Source organism: Mandrillus leucophaeus, unplaced genomic scaffold (assembly GCF_000951045.1).
Source record: "Mandrillus leucophaeus isolate KB7577 unplaced genomic scaffold, Mleu.le_1.0 Scaffold457, whole genome shotgun sequence".
NCBI classification, from domain to species: Eukaryota; Metazoa; Chordata; class Mammalia; order Primates; family Cercopithecidae; genus Mandrillus; species Mandrillus leucophaeus.
This window is the reverse complement of record NW_012104887.1, coordinates 233,383-238,971: the sequence shown is the minus strand read 5'-3', so window position 1 is coordinate 238,971 and position 5,589 is coordinate 233,383.

Below are 5,589 nucleotides of genomic sequence, written 5' to 3'. Positions count from 1 at the left end.
AAAAGAAAGAAAAAGTGCATCATAGAGTAGCAAAAAAAAAAAAAGAGAGAGAGAGAGAGAGAGACAGAGGCCTCAGTGAAGTCTACAGTTGCTGTCACTTGTTGAATCGTCTCTAGTCTTCAGAATACCATGAAATTAGTTTTCTCAGAAGTAAAACAATGAGAAATACATAACAATTATGATATTGCACGTCATCATTCCATGCCTTTAGACATTTACAGGGCCATGGATGGTGATCTTTTCAAGAAACAAAAATAAACGCTGGTGCAGAACAGGGAAGTGTGCTATAATTTGAGTACATCAGCTTTTGGGCATTTAAACCATGGGTCAGAAATTTAGAGCAAGAGGGCAGGTTGGATCCTGATAGCAGGAGGGAGTGTTTTTCTTTTAACTTTCCAATAGCATCATGGTGTTTACCACTGTCGTTTCAGAGTGAACTAATTTTTTGTCTGGTTGGTTTTGTACTTTTTATTTTTATTATAATTACTTTTTGAGACAGGGACTCACTCTGTCTCCCAGGCTGGAGTGCAGTGGCAAGATCACAGTTCAGTACAGCCTTGACCTCTTGACCTCCAAGGCTCAATGGCTCAGCCTCCTAAGCAGCTAGGATTACAGGCACACACTACCACACCCAGCTTATTTATTTATTTTTGGAGACAGGGTCTCACTCTGTTGCCCAGGCTGGAGTGCAGTCGCGTCATCAGGGTTCACTGCAGGCTTGAACTCCTGAGCTCAAGTCATTCTCTCACCTCATGATCCTGAGTAGCTGAACTACAGGTGGGCACCACCACACCCAGCTAATTTGTATATATTTTGTAGAGTCAGTGTTTCGCCATTTTGCCCAAGCTAGTCTCAAACTCCTGGGCTCAAATGATCCTCCTGCGTTGGCCTCCCAAAGTGCTGGGATTACAGGCAGTTATTTTGACAATACGATTATGATGGGTTAAACTGAGACACGAGGCAGGAAGGTTAGGGTGAGTCAGAAAGATTTAATGAAACAGGTTTTGCTTGATATGACCCTGAGTTGCATCATGAGTGCAATCAGGAGGAATACAGGTAAAATTTAGCACAGGATGTGCCAATGGTCATTATGACCAAAAGTGGTTGGTGGTTTAAGGTGGCGAACCCAGCACCTTGTTAAATTTCCCATAGTGCAATGGTTTGTGAGATTCTGATCAGAGAATTATCCCTCCCTGCTATAATCAAATTAATTAGGGACAGTAAAACAACAATCTGATCATAGGCATTTTGCTATGTATGTATGTATATGTATATACACATACACGCAATAGGACTAGTGTGTTGTATTTTTAGAGAATATACGTATAGGGTGATTTCACCAAAACCTCCAAGAGAGGACCCTTACACCTTAAAGGAGCCCTAACAGTGTATGTATTCCAGTCAACAGAAAAAGAGACTAACTCTTTCAGGTGCAGTGAGCACTGGAATTGTATCTTGGGCAAAAGCGGACTACAACAGATGTCAGCTACTTGCCATCTCTGTCAGGAAGATTGCGAGTTACCTTTAAGTGAAAATCTCCACTGACAGATGTCCACCCTGGTAGGGTTGCCTTTTACAAGAGAAACATTAATCCATGTGTCAACACCCTTAAGTTTACCGGCACAGATTGGTCAGTAACACTGTTGTGAGTCAGGTGCAGTGGTCCATTCCTGTGGTCTCAACTATTTGGAAGGTTGAGGCAGAAGGATGACTTCAGCCCAGGAGTTCAAGGCTACAGTGAGTCATGATTGTGCCACTGCATTCTGGCTTGGGGAACAGAATGAGATCCCATCTCAAAAAAATAACATAAAATAATAATACCCGATGTGGTCCCTTGCAACAGTCTTGAGGGGAATATTTTATCTGATGTTGTTTCTAGTGTACAACAACATCTCCAGGTTATAGGCCGTGATTTTTGATATCTTCTTCTCCCAGGAGTTCGTTATGAAAGGAATCCTTTGTTAATGTAGAATTCTTAGTAAGTTTTGTGAGATCTTAGCAGTAATGGAGAATGTCAACTTTAAGAAGTGCAGATTCATAAGCACCTTCATCTAACCACTGCATGGGTCTTCCTGTTATTATTTCAAAGAGACAGAGTGTGGACATTTTCCAGAACCAGTGGGAGATCCTTGGCCAAGAAAGGTTAAAAACTTCTGTTAGCTTTGCAAATTGAGTTTTTATTGTATCATTAATGCATTCCATCAGCCCGGAGGATTAGGGGCGATAGGCACAATGGAAATGCTGGTACACAGAAAAAACGTTACAAATCGATCCAATTACCTGACCCATGAAGTGTATTCCTCGGTTGCTATGGAGTTCAGATGGCAATCCCCATGAAGAATTACCTTTTTCTAATCACAATCCACCTACTGCTTGGGCTGTGGCTCATCGGCATGGAAATGCTTCACCCCAGTGAGCACATACAAATTAGCACCAGAAGGTATCTGTGACCCTGAGATGGAGGCAGCTGGATAAAGTCTAAGTGCTATGTCTCAAAGGGTCCTAAAGGTAAAATGTTCCTGTGACCCATGAAGGGGTCTTCCAGGGTTATGTTTGGGACAGACAGTATAGCAAAAATAAACATTTTCTGCAATCATAGGCAATGATTTTCAATACCATTGCTTTCCCCATGCTAACATTTTGTCTGAATTCCAATGACTCAGCTTATAAAGTACTGTAAAAAGGGTAATTGAAGCCTAAGGGGTGGATCAGTGTATCATTGGGCCCATACCATAAGCCTGTTTCTGGAAGAAACTTGTTCCCTTTATCATTCCAGAGATCCTTCTCCTACTTGGGAACTCCCACTTATGCTCCTTTTTTTTTTTTTTTTTTTGCCAGAGTCTCGCTCTGTTACCCAGGCTGGAGTGCAGTGGCGCAATCTCTGCTCACTGCAACCTCTCCCTCCCAGGTTCAAGCGATTCTCGTGCCTCTGCCTCCTAAGTAGCAGGGATTATAGGCATGTGTCACCACGCCAGCTAATTTTTGTATTTTTAGTAAAGACAGCATTTCACCATGTTGGCCAGGTTGGTCTCAAACTCCGGACCTCTGGTGATCTGCCCACCTTGGCCTCCCAAAGTGCTGGGATTACAGGCACAAGCCACCATGCCCAGCCCATTTGTACTTCTAATGAAGTCTTCAATGGGTCATAAGTCAGCAAGGTCATTTTGAGAAGTTCTGTGTCTGATGCCACCTTCAGAGCCGCATTCTTAGCTGCAGCATCAGCAAAATGATTGTCCTTGCTCTCCGGAATATCTAATTTTGAATGACCAGGAATTTTGATGATGGCCAAAGATTCAGGTTTTCAAATTGCTTCTAAAAGGTCAGAGACTTATTGGTGATTTTTGATGACTTGACCTGATGAAATCAGATATTTATGTTGCTTCTAAAGGATTCCAAAATCATCACCTACTCCAAATGCATCTCTGCTGCCAGTGTAAATGTTAGGCTGAGGCGGGAGAATTGATTGATCCCAGGAGTTCATTGAGGTCCAGCCTGGAAAACACAGCGAGACCTCCTCTCTATGAAAAAATCAAAGAATTGGCTGGGCGTTGTGGCATGCACCTGTGGTCCCAGCTACTCGGGAGGCTGAGGTGGGAGGATTGCTGGAGCTGAGAGATTGAGGCTGTGGTGGGCCATGATGGAGCCACTGCACTCCAGCCTGGGTGACAGAGTGAGTACCTGTCTCAATCAATCAATAAATAAATCTCAACCATTTAAAATAACAATGACAGATTTGCTTGACCTTTTAGGTGCATTGCTGATTTCTCCAATCTATATTTTTAGGAACGAGCTGGGGAATAGCAACATGGAGGTATTTAGCCAAAATGCAGACCCTTTCATTGTCTGCTTCAGTCTGTTTTTTAAAAATCCTCTAAAGGATTATCCCAATTTGCCCTTTTCAACCATTTAGTGGCCCTGCCTTCTTACACCAGCATGTGAATTAATTGATAAAGATCAGAATGTCCAGGCTCAAAAGTTTGGACAATTAAGTCAAATTTCCTCCCAAACACTGTAGGATCTTAGAGGCTGCTTTAGAATTAGAAGGGGAAAATTTATTTAAATTTCGATCAGAGAAGTCTTTTTTTCTTTTTTTCTTTTCTTTCTTTTTCTTTTTTTTGATACAGAGTCTTGTTCTGTAACCCAGGCTAGAGTCCAATGGCGCAATCTCGGCTCACTGCAACCTCCACTTCCCGAGTTCAAGTGATTCTCTTGCCTCAGCATCCTGAGTAGCTGGGATTACAGTCATGTGCCACCATGACCGGCTAATTTTTGTGTTTTTAGTATAGACAGGGTTTCACCATGTTGTCCAGGCTGGTCTTGAACTCCTGACCTCGTGATCTGCCCACCTAGTCCTCCAAAAGTGCTGGGATTACAAGCATGAGCCACCGTGCCCAGCCTAGGGAAGTCTTTTATGATATCCTTAATTCACGTTTCGGTGAAGCGGTATACACAATGATAGGCTCCCCTCTTCCTGTGGGTTTTACCTTGAAAGCGGCTGTCAGAACGGAAGTTTCAAGGAAGGGGCCAGAGCGCTGGGGACTTTCCTCAGGTGATGGTGATGGAAGAAGAGGCAAGGCAGGAAAGGAGGGCTTAGGTAAGGGAGACTATGCAGGTGCAGGGGCAGGAGGAGAAGGAGCAGTTGGGGGTGAAAGAGACAAAGCCTCCTCAATAATTCTCAATTCAGAAAACATGTCAGTTAACCTCCTTCAGCTTACTTCCTCACTGGAGGCAATTTTCTCAGTTCTTTTAGAAATTTCTAGGTATTATTGGAAGTAAGTCTCCCATTTAATTTGGTTCTAAAACCAAATTTTTCCAATTGTGCACACTAATAAATTATTTTAAGCATTTCAAAAGATCCCCATTTTCTTCATTCTGCTTATGACTTTTCCTGGTTAGGTGGGTCCAGTTTCTTGGACATTTACAAGAGGATGCCTCGTAAGTGTTATACATAAACCCAGCTGGTGTTTCTAAAGGCGTGTGTTTCTTCACAGTGTGCTAAATTTTGAAGCTTCATTTCCCATAATTCAGGAGCTTTTCAGATGACCAAGGCCTGCAATGTGATTTGGGTCACAGTGCGGTGCTTATGAAGTCACTCTTACAGATAACACTGGAGTTGTGTATCGCTGTCTCAGTGGTTCCCACTGTTTCTAACCACTAGGTGGCCACAGAGTGTATGTGCTATGGGGGACCCGTCTCACATATACCCTCCCAGAAGAGCAGGAAAGGGGGTTCATAAAGATGTTCTTCTGATGGGGAGTGCCCTATGAGGCTGCCTTCACATGGTGAGTAATGACCCCGACACCTCTGCAGCATCCCCGGTCACTTGGAGCACCTGAATGGGTCAGCAGAAGCAGATCACTTCTTTTCTTCAGGGCAGGGTAATGCACCTCCGTGTACTTTCCAGTTAAGAACTAACAGGAACTAGTCACAAATGAAAAGCTAAGTCCCAATGTTCAAAACAACATGCTACATGAAACGAAACCACCAGTGCCTACCGGCCAATACCTTGACCCAGACCTTCCTGCCGAGGAACAGAGGCAGAAAAGGCAGAAGCTCTCTGGAGAGCTCTTTGCCTGACTGAACCCAAAC